The sequence below is a fragment of the Schistocerca cancellata genome, chromosome 2 (assembly GCF_023864275.1).
Source record: "Schistocerca cancellata isolate TAMUIC-IGC-003103 chromosome 2, iqSchCanc2.1, whole genome shotgun sequence".
In the NCBI taxonomy this organism is placed as follows: Eukaryota; Metazoa; Arthropoda; class Insecta; order Orthoptera; family Acrididae; genus Schistocerca; species Schistocerca cancellata.
The window spans coordinates 1110849403-1110867508 of NC_064627.1; the positions used below are offsets into that span (position 1 = coordinate 1110849403).

Sequence of the window (18106 nt, forward strand, 5' to 3'; positions counted from 1 at the left end):
GCTTCACTCACGCCGCGATGTGTCGGCTACCCTCCTGCCACCAGAGGCCGAAGGCGAAGGCGCTGTAGGCGCTCAACGCCAGGGCGGAGGTGAGCACATCTGAACGCAGTGTGTAGGTGCTGCTAGGACGATGTAGCGTAACTAGAAGCAGAACTGACAGCCGTTGAAGAAACTGCCCTTTAATTTACAGCAGCGTGATAAAAGAAATATCTAATGTGACGTACTTACTGACGATCCAGAGACGATTGAGCATATGTGTGCCAGTCCAGAAGTAGAAAGCGCGTACGTATCATAGTGTTAAGTTGGTTAGTTTGATGCTCGCCTGGAGCATATCATTGGCTTCCCGTAAGGGTGAAATGCACAGCGTAGCCGTTGATAGGGAACGGCCTTTTCTTGTCATTCGTTGTTTTCTCTGCGCCAATGTAAAAATTGATAATCAGAGTTCTGCTCGTTCTACTAAAGACAGATGGCGTCGGAAAACAACGGTGTAAGGCACCATATTTAAGCTGTGGTTCCCGAAAGTGAGGGTGGGGTGCAACCTCACATCTGACAACTCGTCTAAAATACTCTAAAAAAAACGTATTTCCTTCGCACAAGAAAAAACAAGCAAATTTCGCAGTCAGGCTCTGGAGATGAAGCTAGAAACGACGGCAGCACGTTATTTGCGCTCGCACGTCAGATTGGCCGAGCGGTCTAAGGCGCCAGATTTAAGCTCTGGTTCCCGAAAGGGAGCGTGGGTTCGAACCCCACATCTGACAATGAATTTTAAATATTCCAAAACTGCCCATTTCCTTCGTGCGGGAAAGCAAGTAAATTACGCGCAAACAGGTTCGAGAGATATTATTAGAGACGGCAGTGATTACGGAGCTTGCCCTGCAAGTCTGATTGCCTGGCGGTCAGAAGGAATGGAAAGCTGTTAGGAGACATGGCTTTCAGCCAGGCGACCCGGATTCGATTCCCGGTAGCCGAACATACTTTTGTTTGCTGAGTCTTGGCTATTCTCAGGGCGTTTACGTTTTCTTTGTGTTGTGCTTTTTGGGTCCAAGCGTCAAGAAAGCAAAAGTCAACGAAAACAGATACGTGTATAAATGACTGGCAGGGCAGTAACGAAGGTGGATGAGCCGGTGGACCGGGTATTGGACTGCTGACGTGGCCCCATTGCACAGCTCGTCAGCTCAGTAGGTTAGAGCGCCGTGCTGTGAACACAAAGGCCATGTATTCGATCGCAGCAAGTGCCATTTAATTTTTCTCTCGTAAAAGACAGTGCTTCCTCCAGCGAGACACTGCCATGTAAATACCAAGTGACATGCACAACAAGCAATATGTCTGCACGTTTCGCGGCGTTGTGGCTAACGGCCATAGCACGCTGAGTGCAGCGGTTCTCGTCTGTTCATTGTAGTTAAGAACCGTTGGGCGTGGTTAGTACTTGGACGGGTGACCAGCTGGGAGCTCGACCTGCATTTGGATTCTTTCATTTTGCCTTTTTACTTCGGTTTCGTTGCTGCTTAGCGTTAATGATGCTGTCCAGCACGCTGACGCCACTCTTGCCTCTCGGTACACTAAGGCGCGAATCTGTGGCCACAATAAAATGAAAGGTTCTGTCGTGTGTTTGTCGTTTTTTGGTCTCTCACAGTCGTTTCTCGCGCCTGCCCTCTACATATATGCCCGTTTCCAAGCGTCAGCTTTCGCGTCAGCCGAGCAAAGTCGAGACAAGTCGACACATGGAGACACACGATGCTGTGAAACGAAATCCGGCGACTAGCGCACTGGCTACACGGAGTGAGACGTGGGGCGAAGGAAAACTATTCGTAACGCGACAGTTCTCAGTTACGAGGATCGCGTTACGTTACGTGGAATATCCCTAGAAGAAAAATGTACGTGTCGTGCGGTGGCCGGGAATCGAACCCGGATTAACTGCTTGGGAAGCAACCATGCTGACCGTTACACCACCACCGCATTGCGCTGCGCTTCACTCACGCCGCGATGTGTCGGCTACCCTCCTGCCACCAGAGGCCGAAGGCGAAGGCGCTGTAGGCGCTCAACGCCAGGGCGGAGGTGAGCACATCTGAACGCAGTGTGTAGGTGCTGCTAGGACGATGTAGCGTAACTAGAAGCAGAACTGACAGCCGTTGAAGAAACTGCCCTTTAATTTACAGCAGCGTGATAAAAGAAATATCTAATGTGACGTACTTACTGACGATCCAGAGACGATTGAGCATATGTGTGCCAGTCCAGAAGTAGAATGCGCGTACGTATCATAGTGTTAAGTTGGTTAGTTTGATGGTCGCCTGGAGCATATCATTGGCTTCCCGTAAGGGTGAAATGCACAGCGTAGCCGTTGATAGGGAACGGCCTTTTCTTGTCATTCGTTGTTTTCTCTGCGCCAATGTAAAAACTGATAATCAGAGTTCTGCTCGTTCTACTAAAGACAGATGGCGTCGGAAAACAACGGTGTAAGGCACCATATTTAAGCTGTGGTTCCCGAAAGTGAGGGTGGGGTGCAACCTCACATCTGACAACTCGTCTAAAATACTCTAAAAAAACGTATTTCCTTCGCACAAGAAAAAACAAGCAAATTTCGCAGTCAGGCTCTGGAGATGAAGCTAGAAACGACGGCAGCACGTTATTTGCGCTCGCACGTCAGATTGGCCGAGCGGTCTAAGGCGCCAGATTTAAGCTCTGGTTCCCGAAAGGGAGCGTGGGTTCGAACCCCACATCTGACAATGAATTTTAAATATTCCAAAACTGCCCATTTCCTTCGTGCGGGAAAGCAAGTAAATTACGCGCAAACAGGTTCGAGAGATATTATTAGAGACGGCAGTGATTACGGAGCTTGCCCTGCAAGTCTGATTGCCTGGCGGTCAGAAGGAATGGAAAGCTGTTAGGAGACATGGCTTTCAGCCAGGCGACCCGGATTCGATTCCCGGTAGCCGAACATACTTTTGTTTGCTGAGTCTTGGCTATTCTCAGGGCGTTTACGTTTTCTTTGTGTTGTGCTTTTTGGGTCCAAGCGTCAAGAAAGCAAAAGTCAACGAAAACAGATACGTGTATAAATGACTGGCAGGGCAGTAACGAAGGTGGATGAGCCGGTGGACCGGGTATTGGACTGCTGACGTGGCCCCATTGCACAGCTCGTCAGCTCAGTAGGTTAGAGCGCCGTGCTGTGAACACAAAGGCCATGTATTCGATCGCAGCAAGTGCCATTTAATTTTTCTCTCGTAAAAGACAGTGCTTCCTCCAGCGAGACACTGCCATGTAAATACCAAGTGACATGCACAACAAGCAATATGTCTGCACGTTTCGCGGCGTTGTGGCTAACGGCCATAGCACGCTGAGTGCAGCGGTTCTCGTCTGTTCATTGTAGTTAAGAACCGTTGGGCGTGGTTAGTACTTGGACGGGTGACCAGCTGGGAGCTCGACCTGCATTTGGATTCTTTCATTTTGCCTTTTTACTTCGGTTTCGTTGCTGCTTAGCGTTAATGATGCTGTCCAGCACGCTGACGCCACTCTTGCCTCTCGGTACACTAAGGCGCGAATCTGTGGCCACAATAAAATGAAAGGTTCTGTCGTGTGTTTGTCGTTTTTTGGTCTCTCACAGTCGTTTCTCGCGCCTGCCCTCTACATATATGCCCGTTTCCAAGCGTCAGCTTTCGCGTCAGCCGAGCAAAGTCGAGACAAGTCGACACATGGAGACACACGATGCTGTGAAACGAAATCCGGCGACTAGCGCACTGGCTACACGGAGTGAGACGTGGGGCGAAGGAAAACTATTCGTAACGCGACAGTTCTCAGTTACGAGGATCGCGTTACGTTACGTGGAATATCCCTAGAAGAAAAATGTACGTGTCGTGCGGTGGCCGGGAATCGAACCCGGATCAACTGCTTGGGAAGCAACCATGCTGACCGTTACACCACCACCGCATTGCGCTGCGCTTCACTCACGCCGCGATGTGTCGGCTACCCTCCTGCCACCAGAGGCCGAAGGCGAAGGCGCTGTAGGCGCTCAACGCCAGGGCGGAGGTGAGCACATCTGAACGCAGTGTGTAGGTGCTGCTAGGACGATGTAGCGTAACTAGAAGCAGAACTGACAGCCGTTGAAGAAACTGCCCTTTAATTTACAGCAGCGTGATAAAAGAAATATCTAATGTGACGTACTTACTGACGATCCAGAGACGATTGAGCATATGTGTGCCAGTCCAGAAGTAGAAAGCGCGTACGTATCATAGTGTTAAGTTGGTTAGTTTGATGCTCGCCTGGAGCATATCATTGGCTTCCCGTAAGGGTGAAATGCACAGCGTAGCCGTTGATAGGGAACGGCCTTTTCTTGTCATTCGTTGTTTTCTCTGCGCCAATGTAAAAATTGATAATCAGAGTTCTGCTCGTTCTACTAAAGACAGATGGCGTCGGAAAACAACGGTGTAAGGCACCATATTTAAGCTGTGGTTCCCGAAAGTGAGGGTGGGGTGCAACCTCACATCTGACAACTCGTCTAAAATACTCTAAAAAAACGTATTTCCTTCGCACAAGAAAAAACAAGCAAATTTCGCAGTCAGGCTCTGGAGATGAAGCTAGAAACGACGGCAGCACGTTATTTGCGCTCGCACGTCAGATTGGCCGAGCGGTCTAAGGCGCCAAATTTAAGCTCTGGTTCCCGAAAGGGAGCGTGGGTTCGAACCCCACATCTGACAATGAATTTTAAATATTCCAAAACTGCCCATTTCCTTCGTGCGGGAAAGCAAGTAAATTACGCGCAAACAGGTTCGAGAGATATTATTAGAGACGGCAGTGATTACGGAGCTTGCCCTGCAAGTCTGATTGCCTGGCGGTCAGAAGGAATGGAAAGCTGTTAGGAGACATGGCTTTCAGCCAGGCGACCCGGATTCGATTCCCGGTAGCCGAACATACTTTTGTTTGCTGAGTCTTGGCTATTCTCAGGGCGTTTACGTTTTCTTTGTGTTGTGCTTTTTGGGTCCAAGCGTCAAGAAAGCAAAAGTCAACGAAAACAGATACGTGTATAAATGACTGGCAGGGCAGTAACGAAGGTGGATGAGCCGGTGGACCGGGTATTGGACTGCTGACGTGGCCCCATTGCACAGCTCGTCAGCTCAGTAGGTTAGAGCGCCGTGCTGTGAACACAAAGGCCATGTATTCGATCGCAGCAAGTGCCATTTAATTTTTCTCTCGTAAAAGACAGTGCTTCCTCCAGCGAGACACTGCCATGTAAATACCAAGTGACATGCACAACAAGCAATATGTCTGCACGTTTCGCGGCGTTGTGGCTAACGGCCATAGCACGCTGAGTGCAGCGGTTCTCGTCTGTTCATTGTAGTTAAGAACCGTTGGGCGTGGTTAGTACTTGGACGGGTGACCAGCTGGGAGCTCGACCTGCATTTGGCTTCTTTCATTTTGCCTTTTTACTTCGGTTTCGTTGCTGCTTAGCGTTAATGATGCTGTCCAGCACGCTGACGCCACTCTTGCCTCTCGGTACACTAAGGCGCGAATCTGTGGCCACAATAAAATGAAAGGTTCTGTCGTGTGTTTGTCGTTTTTTGGTCTCTCACAGTCGTTTCTCGCGCCTGCCCTCTACATATATGCCCGTTTCCAAGCGTCAGCTTTCGCGTCAGCCGAGCAAAGTCGAGACAAGTCGACACATGGAGACACACGATGCTGTGAAACGAAATCCGGCGACTAGCGCACTGGCTACACGGAGTGAGACGTGGGGCGAAGGAAAACTATTCGTAACGCGACAGTTCTCAGTTACGAGGATCGCGTTACGTTACGTGGAATATCCCTAGAAGAAAAATGTACGTGTCGTGCGGTGGCCGGGAATCGAACCCGGATCAACTGCTTGGGAAGCAACCATGCTGACCGTTACACCACCACCGCATTGCGCTGCGCTTCACTCACGCCGCGATGTGTCGGCTACCCTCCTGCCACCAGAGGCCGAAGGCGAAGGCGCTGTAGGCGCTCAACGCCAGGGCGGAGGTGAGCACATCTGAACGCAGTGTGTAGGTGCTGCTAGGACGATGTAGCGTAACTAGAAGCAGAACTGACAGCCGTTGAAGAAACTGCCCTTTAATTTACAGCAGCGTGATAAAAGAAATATCTAATGTGACGTACTTACTGACGATCCAGAGACGATTGAGCATATGTGTGCCAGTCCAGAAGTAGAAAGCGCGTACGTATCATAGTGTTAAGTTGGTTAGTTTGATGCTCGCCTGGAGCATATCATTGGCTTCCCGTAAGGGTGAAATGCACAGCGTAGCCGTTGATAGGGAACGGCCTTTTCTTGTCATTCGTTGTTTTCTCTGCGCCAATGTAAAAATTGATAATCAGAGTTCTGCTCGTTCTACTAAAGACAGATGGCGTCGGAAAACAACGGTGTAAGGCACCATATTTAAGCTGTGGTTCCCGAAAGTGAGGGTGGGGTGCAACCTCACATCTGACAACTCGTCTAAAATACTCTAAAAAAACGTATTTCCTTCGCACAAGAAAAAACAAGCAAATTTCGCAGTCAGGCTCTGGAGATGAAGCTAGAAACGACGGCAGCACGTTATTTGCGCTCGCACGTCAGATTGGCCGAGCGGTCTAAGGCGCCAGATTTAAGCTCTGGTTCCCGAAAGGGAGCGTGGGTTCGAACCCCACATCTGACAATGAATTTTAAATATTCCAAAACTGCCCATTTCCTTCGTGCGGGAAAGCAAGTAAATTACGCGCAAACAGGTTCGAGAGATATTATTAGAGACGGCAGTGATTACGGAGCTTGCCCTGCAAGTCTGATTGCCTGGCGGTCAGAAGGAATGGAAAGCTGTTAGGAGACATGGCTTTCAGCCAGGCGACCCGGATTCGATTCCCGGTAGCCGAACATACTTTTGTTTGCTGAGTCTTGGCTATTCTCAGGGCGTTTACGTTTTCTTTGTGTTGTGCTTTTTGGGTCCAAGCGTCAAGAAAGCAAAAGTCAACGAAAACAGATACGTGTATAAATGACTGGCAGGGCAGTAACGAAGGTGGATGAGCCGGTGGACCGGGTATTGGACTGCTGACGTGGCCCCATTGCACAGCTCGTCAGCTCAGTAGGTTAGAGCGCCGTGCTGTGAACACAAAGGCCATGTATTCGATCGCAGCAAGTGCCATTTAATTTTTCTCTCGTAAAAGACAGTGCTTCCTCCAGCGAGACACTGCCATGTAAATACCAAGTGACATGCACAACAAGCAATATGTCTGCACGTTTCGCGGCGTTGTGGCTAACGGCCATAGCACGCTGAGTGCAGCGGTTCTCGTCTGTTCATTGTAGTTAAGAACCGTTGGGCGTGGTTAGTACTTGGACGGGTGACCAGCTGGGAGCTCGACCTGCATTTGGATTCTTTCATTTTGCCTTTTTACTTCGGTTTCGTTGCTGCTTAGCGTTAATGATGCTGTCCAGCACGCTGACGCCACTCTTGCCTCTCGGTACACTAAGGCGCGAATCTGTGGCCACAATAAAATGAAAGGTTCTGTCGTGTGTTTGTCGTTTTTTGGTCTCTCACAGTCGTTTCTCGCGCCTGCCCTCTACATATATGCCCGTTTCCAAGCGTCAGCTTTCGCGTCAGCCGAGCAAAGTCGAGACAAGTCGACACATGGAGACACACGATGCTGTGAAACGAAATCCGGCGACTAGCGCACTGGCTACACGGAGTGAGACGTGGGGCGAAGGAAAACTATTCGTAACGCGACAGTTCTCAGTTACGAGGATCGCGTTACGTTACGTGGAATATCCCTAGAAGAAAAATGTACGTGTCGTGCGGTGGCCGGGAATCGAACCCGGATCAACTGCTTGGGAAGCAACCATGCTGACCGTTACACCACCACCGCATTGCGCTGCGCTGCGCTTCACTCACGCCGCGATGTGTCGGCTACCCTCCTGCCACCAGAGGCCGAAGGCGAAGGCGCTGTAGGCGCTCAACGCCAGGGCGGAGGTGAGCACATCTGAACGCAGTGTGTAGGTGCTGCTAGGACGATGTAGCGTAACTAGAAGCAGAACTGACAGCCGTTGAAGAAACTGCCCTTTAATTTACAGCAGCGTGATAAAAGAAATATCTAATGTGACGTACTTACTGACGATCCAGAGACGATTGAGCATATGTGTGCCAGTCCAGAAGTAGAAAGCGCGTACGTATCATAGTGTTAAGTTGGTTAGTTTGATGCTCGCCTGGAGCATATCATTGGCTTCCCGTAAGGGTGAAATGCACAGCGTAGCCGTTGATAGGGAACGGCCTTTTCTTGTCATTCGTTGTTTTCTCTGCGCCAATGTAAAAATTGATAATCAGAGTTCTGCTCGTTCTACTAAAGACAGATGGCGTCGGAAAACAACGGTGTAAGGCACCATATTTAAGCTGTGGTTCCCGAAAGTGAGGGTGGGGTGCAACCTCACATCTGACAACTCGTCTAAAATACTCTAAAAAAACGTATTTCCTTCGCACAAGAAAAAACAAGCAAATTTCGCAGTCAGGCTCTGGAGATGAAGCTAGAAACGACGGCAGCACGTTATTTGCGCTCGCACGTCAGATTGGCCGAGCGGTCTAAGGCGCCAGATTTAAGCTCTGGTTCCCGAAAGGGAGCGTGGGTTCGAACCCCACATCTGACAATGAATTTTAAATATTCCAAAACTGCCCATTTCCTTCGTGCGGGAAAGCAAGTAAATTACGCGCAAACAGGTTCGAGAGATATTATTAGAGACGGCAGTGATTACGGAGCTTGCCCTGCAAGTCTGATTGCCTGGCGGTCAGAAGGAATGGAAAGCTGTTAGGAGACATGGCTTTCAGCCAGGCGACCCGGATTCGATTCCCGGTAGCCGAACATACTTTTGTTTGCTGAGTCTTGGCTATTCTCAGGGCGTTTACGTTTTCTTTGTGTTGTGCTTTTTGGGTCCAAGCGTCAAGAAAGCAAAAGTCAACGAAAACAGATACGTGTATAAATGACTGGCAGGGCAGTAACGAAGGTGGATGAGCCGGTGGACCGGGTATTGGACTGCTGACGTGGCCCCATTGCACAGCTCGTCAGCTCAGTAGGTTAGAGCGCCGTGCTGTGAACACAAAGGCCATGTATTCGATCGCAGCAAGTGCCATTTAATTTTTCTCTCGTAAAAGACAGTGCTTCCTCCAGCGAGACACTGCCATGTAAATACCAAGTGACATGCACAACAAGCAATATGTCTGCACGTTTCGCGGCGTTGTGGCTAACGGCCATAGCACGCTGAGTGCAGCGGTTCTCGTCTGTTCATTGTAGTTAAGAACCGTTGGGCGTGGTTAGTACTTGGACGGGTGACCAGCTGGGAGCTCGACCTGCATTTGGCTTCTTTCATTTTGCCTTTTTACTTCGGTTTCGTTGCTGCTTAGCGTTAATGATGCTGTCCAGCACGCTGACGCCACTCTTGCCTCTCGGTACACTAAGGCGCGAATCTGTGGCCACAATAAAATGAAAGGTTCTGTCGTGTGTTTGTCGTTTTTTGGTCTCTCACAGTCGTTTCTCGCGCCTGCCCTCTACATATATGCCCGTTTCCAAGCGTCAGCTTTCGCGTCAGCCGAGCAAAGTCGAGACAAGTCGACACATGGAGACACACGATGCTGTGAAACGAAATCCGGCGACTAGCGCACTGGCTACACGGAGTGAGACGTGGGGCGAAGGAAAACTATTCGTAACGCGACAGTTCTCAGTTACGAGGATCGCGTTACGTTACGTGGAATATCCCTAGAAGAAAAATGTACGTGTCGTGCGGTGGCCGGGAATCGAACCCGGATCAACTGCTTGGGAAGCAACCATGCTGACCGTTACACCACCACCGCATTGCGCTGCGCTTCACTCACGCCGCGATGTGTCGGCTACCCTCCTGCCACCAGAGGCCGAAGGCGAAGGCGCTGTAGGCGCTCAACGCCAGGGCGGAGGTGAGCACATCTGAACGCAGTGTGTAGGTGCTGCTAGGACGATGTAGCGTAACTAGAAGCAGAACTGACAGCCGTTGAAGAAACTGCCCTTTAATTTACAGCAGCGTGATAAAAGAAATATCTAATGTGACGTACTTACTGACGATCCAGAGACGATTGAGCATATGTGTGCCAGTCCAGAAGTAGAAAGCGCGTACGTATCATAGTGTTAAGTTGGTTAGTTTGATGCTCGCCTGGAGCATATCATTGGCTTCCCGTAAGGGTGAAATGCACAGCGTAGCCGTTGATAGGGAACGGCCTTTTCTTGTCATTCGTTGTTTTCTCTGCGCCAATGTAAAAATTGATAATCAGAGTTCTGCTCGTTCTACTAAAGACAGATGGCGTCGGAAAACAACGGTGTAAGGCACCATATTTAAGCTGTGGTTCCCGAAAGTGAGGGTGGGGTGCAACCTCACATCTGACAACTCGTCTAAAATACTCTAAAAAAACGTATTTCCTTCGCACAAGAAAAAACAAGCAAATTTCGCAGTCAGGCTCTGGAGATGAAGCTAGAAACGACGGCAGCACGTTATTTGCGCTCGCACGTCAGATTGGCCGAGCGGTCTAAGGCGCCAGATTTAAGCTCTGGTTCCCGAAAGGGAGCGTGGGTTCGAACCCCACATCTGACAATGAATTTTAAATATTCCAAAACTGCCCATTTCCTTCGTGCGGGAAAGCAAGTAAATTACGCGCAAACAGGTTCGAGAGATATTATTAGAGACGGCAGTGATTACGGAGCTTGCCCTGCAAGTCTGATTGCCTGGCGGTCAGAAGGAATGGAAAGCTGTTAGGAGACATGGCTTTCAGCCAGGCGACCCGGATTCGATTCCCGGTAGCCGAACATACTTTTGTTTGCTGAGTCTTGGCTATTCTCAGGGCGTTTACGTTTTCTTTGTGTTGTGCTTTTTGGGTCCAAGCGTCAAGAAAGCAAAAGTCAACGAAAACAGATACGTGTATAAATGACTGGCAGGGCAGTAACGAAGGTGGATGAGCCGGTGGACCGGGTATTGGACTGCTGACGTGGCCCCATTGCACAGCTCGTCAGCTCAGTAGGTTAGAGCGCCGTGCTGTGAACACAAAGGCCATGTATTCGATCGCAGCAAGTGCCATTTAATTTTTCTCTCGTAAAAGACAGTGCTTCCTCCAGCGAGACACTGCCATGTAAATACCAAGTGACATGCACAACAAGCAATATGTCTGCACGTTTCGCGGCGTTGTGGCTAACGGCCATAGCACGCTGAGTGCAGCGGTTCTCGTCTGTTCATTGTAGTTAAGAACCGTTGGGCGTGGTTAGTACTTGGACGGGTGACCAGCTGGGAGCTCGACCTGCATTTGGATTCTTTCATTTTGCCTTTTTACTTCGGTTTCGTTGCTGCTTAGCGTTAATGATGCTGTCCAGCACGCTGACGCCACTCTTGCCTCTCGGTACACTAAGGCGCGAATCTGTGGCCACAATAAAATGAAAGGTTCTGTCGTGTGTTTGTCGTTTTTTGGTCTCTCACAGTCGTTTCTCGCGCCTGCCCTCTACATATATGCCCGTTTCCAAGCGTCAGCTTTCGCGTCAGCCGAGCAAAGTCGAGACAAGTCGACACATGGAGACACACGATGCTGTGAAACGAAATCCGGCGACTAGCGCACTGGCTACACGGAGTGAGACGTGGGGCGAAGGAAAACTATTCGTAACGCGACAGTTCTCAGTTACGAGGATCGCGTTACGTTACGTGGAATATCCCTAGAAGAAAAATGTACGTGTCGTGCGGTGGCCGGGAATCGAACCCGGATCAACTGCTTGGGAAGCAACCATGCTGACCGTTACACCACCACCGCATTGCGCTGCGCTGCGCTTCACTCACGCCGCGATGTGTCGGCTACCCTCCTGCCACCAGAGGCCGAAGGCGAAGGCGCTGTAGGCGCTCAACGCCAGGGCGGAGGTGAGCACATCTGAACGCAGTGTGTAGGTGCTGCTAGGACGATGTAGCGTAACTAGAAGCAGAACTGACAGCCGTTGAAGAAACTGCCCTTTAATTTACAGCAGCGTGATAAAAGAAATATCTAATGTGACGTACTTACTGACGATCCAGAGACGATTGAGCATATGTGTGCCAGTCCAGAAGTAGAAAGCGCGTACGTATCATAGTGTTAAGTTGGTTAGTTTGATGCTCGCCTGGAGCATATCATTGGCTTCCCGTAAGGGTGAAATGCACAGCGTAGCCGTTGATAGGGAACGGCCTTTTCTTGTCATTCGTTGTTTTCTCTGCGCCAATGTAAAAATTGATAATCAGAGTTCTGCTCGTTCTACTAAAGACAGATGGCGTCGGAAAACAACGGTGTAAGGCACCATATTTAAGCTGTGGTTCCCGAAAGTGAGGGTGGGGTGCAACCTCACATCTGACAACTCGTCTAAAATACTCTAAAAAAACGTATTTCCTTCGCACAAGAAAAAACAAGCAAATTTCGCAGTCAGGCTCTGGAGATGAAGCTAGAAACGACGGCAGCACGTTATTTGCGCTCGCACGTCAGATTGGCCGAGCGGTCTAAGGCGCCAGATTTAAGCTCTGGTTCCCGAAAGGGAGCGTGGGTTCGAACCCCACATCTGACAATGAATTTTAAATATTCCAAAACTGCCCATTTCCTTCGTGCGGGAAAGCAAGTAAATTACGCGCAAACAGGTTCGAGAGATATTATTAGAGACGGCAGTGATTACGGAGCTTGCCCTGCAAGTCTGATTGCCTGGCGGTCAGAAGGAATGGAAAGCTGTTAGGAGACATGGCTTTCAGCCAGGCGACCCGGATTCGATTCCCGGTAGCCGAACATACTTTTGTTTGCTGAGTCTTGGCTATTCTCAGGGCGTTTACGTTTTCTTTGTGTTGTGCTTTTTGGGTCCAAGCGTCAAGAAAGCAAAAGTCAACGAAAACAGATACGTGTATAAATGACTGGCAGGGCAGTAACGAAGGTGGATGAGCCGGTGGACCGGGTATTGGACTGCTGACGTGGCCCCATTGCACAGCTCGTCAGCTCAGTAGGTTAGAGCGCCGTGCTGTGAACACAAAGGCCATGTATTCGATCGCAGCAAGTGCCATTTAATTTTTCTCTCGTAAAAGACAGTGCTTCCTCCAGCGAGACACTGCCATGTAAATACCAAGTGACATGCACAACAAGCAATATGTCTGCACGTTTCGCGGCGTTGTGGCTAACGGCCATAGCACGCTGAGTGCAGCGGTTCTCGTCTGTTCATTGTAGTTAAGAACCGTTGGGCGTGGTTAGTACTTGGACGGGTGACCAGCTGGGAGCTCGACCTGCATTTGGCTTCTTTCATTTTGCCTTTTTACTTCGGTTTCGTTGCTGCTTAGCGTTAATGATGCTGTCCAGCACGCTGACGCCACTCTTGCCTCTCGGTACACTAAGGCGCGAATCTGTGGCCACAATAAAATGAAAGGTTCTGTCGTGTGTTTGTCGTTTTTTGGTCTCTCACAGTCGTTTCTCGCGCCTGCCCTCTACATATATGCCCGTTTCCAAGCGTCAGCTTTCGCGTCAGCCGAGCAAAGTCGAGACAAGTCGACACATGGAGACACACGATGCTGTGAAACGAAATCCGGCGACTAGCGCACTGGCTACACGGAGTGAGACGTGGGGCGAAGGAAAACTATTCGTAACGCGACAGTTCTCAGTTACGAGGATCGCGTTACGTTACGTGGAATATCCCTAGAAGAAAAATGTACGTGTCGTGCGGTGGCCGGGAATCGAACCCGGATCAACTGCTTGGGAAGCAACCATGCTGACCGTTACACCACCACCGCATTGCGCTGCGCTTCACTCACGCCGCGATGTGTCGGCTACCCTCCTGCCACCAGAGGCCGAAGGCGAAGGCGCTGTAGGCGCTCAACGCCAGGGCGGAGGTGAGCACATCTGAACGCAGTGTGTAGGTGCTGCTAGGACGATGTAGCGTAACTAGAAGCAGAACTGACAGCCGTTGAAGAAACTGCCCTTTAATTTACAGCAGCGTGATAAAAGAAATATCTAATGTGACGTACTTACTGACGATCCAGAGACGATTGAGCATATGTGTGCCAGTCCAGAAGTAGAAAGCGCGTACGTATCATAGTGTTAAGTTGGTTAGTTTGATGCTCGCCTGGAGCATATCATTGGCTTCCCGTAAGGGTGAAATGCACAGCGTAGCCGTTGATAGGGAACGGCCTTTTCTTGTCATTCGTTGTTTTCTCTGCGCCAATGTAAAAATTGATAATCAGAGTTCTGCTCGTTCTACTAAAGACAGATGGCGTCGGAAAACAACGGTGTAAGGCACCATATTTAAGCTGTGGTTCCCGAAAGTGAGGGTGGGGTGCAACCTCACATCTGACAACTCGTCTAAAATACTCTAAAAAAACGTATTTCCTTCGCACAAGAAAAAACAAGCAAATTTCGCAGTCAGGCTCTGGAGATGAAGCTAGAAACGACGGCAGCACGTTATTTGCGCTCGCACGTCAGATTGGCCGAGCGGTCTAAGGCGCCAGATTTAAGCTCTGGTTCCCGAAAGGGAGCGTGGGTTCGAACCCCACATCTGACAATGAATTTTAAATATTCCAAAACTGCCCATTTCCTTCGTGCGGGAAAGCAAGTAAATTACGCGCAAACAGGTTCGAGAGATATTATTAGAGACGGCAGTGATTACGGAGCTTGCCCTGCAAGTCTGATTGCCTGGCGGTCAGAAGGAATGGAAAGCTGTTAGGAGACATGGCTTTCAGCCAGGCGACCCGGATTCGATTCCCGGTAGCCGAACATACTTTTGTTTGCTGAGTCTTGGCTATTCTCAGGGCGTTTACGTTTTCTTTGTGTTGTGCTTTTTGGGTCCAAGCGTCAAGAAAGCAAAAGTCAACGAAAACAGATACGTGTATAAATGACTGGCAGGGCAGTAACGAAGGTGGATGAGCCGGTGGACCGGGTATTGGACTGCTGACGTGGCCCCATTGCACAGCTCGTCAGCTCAGTAGGTTAGAGCGCCGTGCTGTGAACACAAAGGCCATGTATTCGATCGCAGCAAGTGCCATTTAATTTTTCTCTCGTAAAAGACAGTGCTTCCTCCAGCGAGACACTGCCATGTAAATACCAAGTGACATGCACAACAAGCAATATGTCTGCACGTTTCGCGGCGTTGTGGCTAACGGCCATAGCACGCTGAGTGCAGCGGTTCTCGTCTGTTCATTGTAGTTAAGAACCGTTGGGCGTGGTTAGTACTTGGACGGGTGACCAGCTGGGAGCTCGCCCTGCATTTGGATTCTTTCATTTTGCCTTTTTACTTCGGTTTCGTTGCTGCTTAGCGTTAATGATGCTGTCCAGCACGCTGACGCCACTCTTGCCTCTCGGTACACTAAGGCGCGAATCTGTGGCCACAATAAAATGAAAGGTTCTGTCGTGTGTTTGTCGTTTTTTGGTCTCTCACAGTCGTTTCTCGCGCCTGCCCTCTACATATATGCCCGTTTCCAAGCGTCAGCTTTCGCGTCAGCCGAGCAAAGTCGAGACAAGTCGACACATGGAGACACACGATGCTGTGAAACGAAATCCGGCGACTAGCGCACTGGCTACACGGAGTGAGACGTGGGGCGAAGGAAAACTATTCGTAACGCGACAGTTCTCAGTTACGAGGATCGCGTTACGTTACGTGGAATATCCCTAGAAGAAAAATGTACGTGTCGTGCGGTGGCCGGGAATCGAACCCGGATCAACTGCTTGGGAAGCAACCATGCTGACCGTTACACCACCACCGCATTGCGCTGCGCTTCACTCACGCCGCGATGTGTCGGCTACCCTCCTGCCACCAGAGGCCGAAGGCGAAGGCGCTGTAGGCGCTCAACGCCAGGGCGGAGGTGAGCACATCTGAACGCAGTGTGTAGGTGCTGCTAGGACGATGTAGCGTAACTAGAAGCAGAACTGACAGCCGTTGAAGAAACTGCCCTTTAATTTACAGCAGCGTGATAAAAGAAATATCTAATGTGACGTACTTACTGACGATCCAGAGACGATTGAGCATATGTGTGCCAGTCCAGAAGTAGAATGCGCGTACGTATCATAGTGTTAAGTTGGTTAGTTTGATGGTCGCCTGGAGCATATCATTGGCTTCCCGTAAGGGTGAAATGCACAGCGTAGCCGTTGATAGGGAACGGCCTTTTCTTGTCATTCGTTGTTTTCTCTGCGCCAATGTAAAAACTGATAATCAGAGTTCTGCTCGTTCTACTAAAGACAGATGGCGTCGGAAAACAACGGTGTAAGGCACCATATTTAAGCTGTGGTTCCCGAAAGTGAGGGTGGGGTGCAACCTCACATCTGACAACTCGTCTAAAATACTCTAAAAAAACGTATTTCCTTCGCACAAGAAAAAACAAGCAAATTTCGCAGTCAGGCTCTGGAGATGAAGCTAGAAACGACGGCAGCACGTTATTTGCGCTCGCACGTCAGATTGGCCGAGCGGTCTAAGGCGCCAGATTTAAGCTCTGGTTCCCGAAAGGGAGCGTGAGTTCGAACCCCACATCTGACAATGAATTTTAAATATTCCAAAACTGCCCATTTCCTTCGTGCGGGAAAGCAAGTAAATTACGCGCAAACAGGTTCGAGAGATATTATTAGAGACGGCAGTGATTACGGAGCTTGCCCTGCAAGTCTGATTGCCTGGCGGTCAGAAGGAATGGAAAGCTGTTAGGAGACATGGCTTTCAGCCAGGCGACCCGGATTCGATTCCCGGTAGCCGAACATACTTTTGTTTGCTGAGTCTTGGCTATTCTCAGGGCGTTTACGTTTTCTTTGTGTTGTGCTTTTTGGGTCCAAGCGTCAAGAAAGCAAAAGTCAACGAAAACAGATACGTGTATAAATGACTGGCAGGGCAGTAACGAAGGTGGATGAGCCGGTGGACCGGGTATTGGACTGCTGACGTGGCCCCATTGCACAGCTCGTCAGCTCAGTAGGTTAGAGCGCCGTGCTGTGAACACAAAGGCCATGTATTCGATCGCAGCAAGTGCCATTTAATTTTTCTCTCGTAAAAGACAGTGCTTCCTCCAGCGAGACACTGCCATGTAAATACCAAGTGACATGCACAACAAGCAATATGTCTGCACGTTTCGCGGCGTTGTGGCTAACGGCCATAGCACGCTGAGTGCAGCGGTTCTCGTCTGTTCATTGTAGTTAAGAACCGTTGGGCGTGGTTAGTACTTGGACGGGTGACCAGCTGGGAGCTCGACCTGCATTTGGCTTCTTTCATTTTGCCTTTTTACTTCGGTTTCGTTGCTGCTTAGCGTTAATGATGCTGTCCAGCACGCTGACGCCACTCTTGCCTCTCGGTACACTAAGGCGCGAATCTGTGGCCACAATAAAATGAAAGGTTCTGTCGTGTGTTTGTCGTTTTTTGGTCTCTCACAGTCGTTTCTCGCGCCTGCCCTCTACATATATGCCCGTTTCCAAGCGTCAGCTTTCGCGTCAGCCGAGCAAAGTCGAGACAAGTCGACACATGGAGACACACGATGCTGTGAAACGAAATCCGGCGACTAGCGCACTGGCTACACGGAGTGAGACGTGGGGCGAAGGAAAACTATTCGTAACGCGACAGTTCTCAGTTACGAGGATCGCGTTACGTTACGTGGAATATCCCTAGAAGAAAAATGTACGTGTCGTGCGGTGGCCGGGAATCGAACCCGGATCAACTGCTTGGGAAGCAACCATGCTGACCGTTACACCACCACCGCATTGCGCTGCGCTTCACTCACGCCGCGATGTGTCGGCTACCCTCCTGCCACCAGAGGCCGAAGGCGAAGGCGCTGTAGGCGCTCAACGCCAGGGCGGAGGTGAGCACATCTGAACGCAGTGTGTAGGTGCTGCTAGGACGATGTAGCGTAACTAGAAGCAGAACTGACAGCCGTTGAAGAAACTGCCCTTTAATTTACAGCAGCGTGATAAAAGAAATATCTAATGTGACGTACTTACTGACGATCCAGAGACGATTGAGCATATGTGTGCCAGTCCAGAAGTAGAAAGCGCGTACGTATCATAGTGTTAAGTTGGTTAGTTTGATGCTCGCCTGGAGCATATCATTGGCTTCCCGTAAGGGTGAAATGCACAGCGTAGCCGTTGATAGGGAACGGCCTTTTCTTGTCATTCGTTGTTTT

General features: G+C 49.9%; 18 non-coding genes across 18 annotated transcripts; 9 read left to right on the forward strand and 9 right to left on the reverse strand.

Moving 5' to 3' along the window:
- The first annotated feature begins 674 nt into the window (after nt 1-674).
- Nucleotides 675-758, forward strand: Trnal-uaa (transfer RNA leucine (anticodon UAA)). Its single transcript has one exon. It is a non-coding gene; the product is annotated as a tRNA-Leu (tRNA).
- Nucleotides 759-1884: 1126 nt separating this feature from the next.
- Trnag-ccc (transfer RNA glycine (anticodon CCC)) lies at nt 1885-1956 on the reverse strand. The gene has a single exon. It is a non-coding gene; the product is annotated as a tRNA-Gly (tRNA).
- A 683-nt stretch (nt 1957-2639) lies between these two features.
- Trnal-uaa (transfer RNA leucine (anticodon UAA)) lies at nt 2640-2723 on the forward strand. Its single transcript has one exon. It is a non-coding gene; the product is annotated as a tRNA-Leu (tRNA).
- A 1126-nt stretch (nt 2724-3849) lies between these two features.
- Nucleotides 3850-3921, reverse strand: Trnag-ccc (transfer RNA glycine (anticodon CCC)). Its single transcript has one exon. It is a non-coding gene; the product is annotated as a tRNA-Gly (tRNA).
- Nucleotides 3922-4604: 683 nt separating this feature from the next.
- On the forward strand, nt 4605-4688 carry Trnal-uaa (transfer RNA leucine (anticodon UAA)). The gene has a single exon. It is a non-coding gene; the product is annotated as a tRNA-Leu (tRNA).
- A 1126-nt stretch (nt 4689-5814) lies between these two features.
- Trnag-ccc (transfer RNA glycine (anticodon CCC)) lies at nt 5815-5886 on the reverse strand. Its single transcript has one exon. It is a non-coding gene; the product is annotated as a tRNA-Gly (tRNA).
- Nucleotides 5887-6569: 683 nt separating this feature from the next.
- Trnal-uaa (transfer RNA leucine (anticodon UAA)) lies at nt 6570-6653 on the forward strand. The gene has a single exon. It is a non-coding gene; the product is annotated as a tRNA-Leu (tRNA).
- Nucleotides 6654-7779: 1126 nt separating this feature from the next.
- On the reverse strand, nt 7780-7851 carry Trnag-ccc (transfer RNA glycine (anticodon CCC)). The gene has a single exon. It is a non-coding gene; the product is annotated as a tRNA-Gly (tRNA).
- Nucleotides 7852-8539: 688 nt separating this feature from the next.
- Trnal-uaa (transfer RNA leucine (anticodon UAA)) lies at nt 8540-8623 on the forward strand. The gene has a single exon. It is a non-coding gene; the product is annotated as a tRNA-Leu (tRNA).
- Nucleotides 8624-9749: 1126 nt separating this feature from the next.
- On the reverse strand, nt 9750-9821 carry Trnag-ccc (transfer RNA glycine (anticodon CCC)). The gene has a single exon. It is a non-coding gene; the product is annotated as a tRNA-Gly (tRNA).
- Nucleotides 9822-10504: 683 nt separating this feature from the next.
- On the forward strand, nt 10505-10588 carry Trnal-uaa (transfer RNA leucine (anticodon UAA)). The gene has a single exon. It is a non-coding gene; the product is annotated as a tRNA-Leu (tRNA).
- A 1126-nt stretch (nt 10589-11714) lies between these two features.
- Trnag-ccc (transfer RNA glycine (anticodon CCC)) lies at nt 11715-11786 on the reverse strand. The gene has a single exon. It is a non-coding gene; the product is annotated as a tRNA-Gly (tRNA).
- A 688-nt stretch (nt 11787-12474) lies between these two features.
- Trnal-uaa (transfer RNA leucine (anticodon UAA)) lies at nt 12475-12558 on the forward strand. Its single transcript has one exon. It is a non-coding gene; the product is annotated as a tRNA-Leu (tRNA).
- Nucleotides 12559-13684: 1126 nt separating this feature from the next.
- Nucleotides 13685-13756, reverse strand: Trnag-ccc (transfer RNA glycine (anticodon CCC)). Its single transcript has one exon. It is a non-coding gene; the product is annotated as a tRNA-Gly (tRNA).
- Nucleotides 13757-14439: 683 nt separating this feature from the next.
- Trnal-uaa (transfer RNA leucine (anticodon UAA)) lies at nt 14440-14523 on the forward strand. The gene has a single exon. It is a non-coding gene; the product is annotated as a tRNA-Leu (tRNA).
- A 1126-nt stretch (nt 14524-15649) lies between these two features.
- Nucleotides 15650-15721, reverse strand: Trnag-ccc (transfer RNA glycine (anticodon CCC)). The gene has a single exon. It is a non-coding gene; the product is annotated as a tRNA-Gly (tRNA).
- A 683-nt stretch (nt 15722-16404) lies between these two features.
- Nucleotides 16405-16488, forward strand: Trnal-uaa (transfer RNA leucine (anticodon UAA)). Its single transcript has one exon. It is a non-coding gene; the product is annotated as a tRNA-Leu (tRNA).
- Nucleotides 16489-17614: 1126 nt separating this feature from the next.
- On the reverse strand, nt 17615-17686 carry Trnag-ccc (transfer RNA glycine (anticodon CCC)). Its single transcript has one exon. It is a non-coding gene; the product is annotated as a tRNA-Gly (tRNA).
- Nucleotides 17687-18106: the final 420 nt, after the last annotated feature.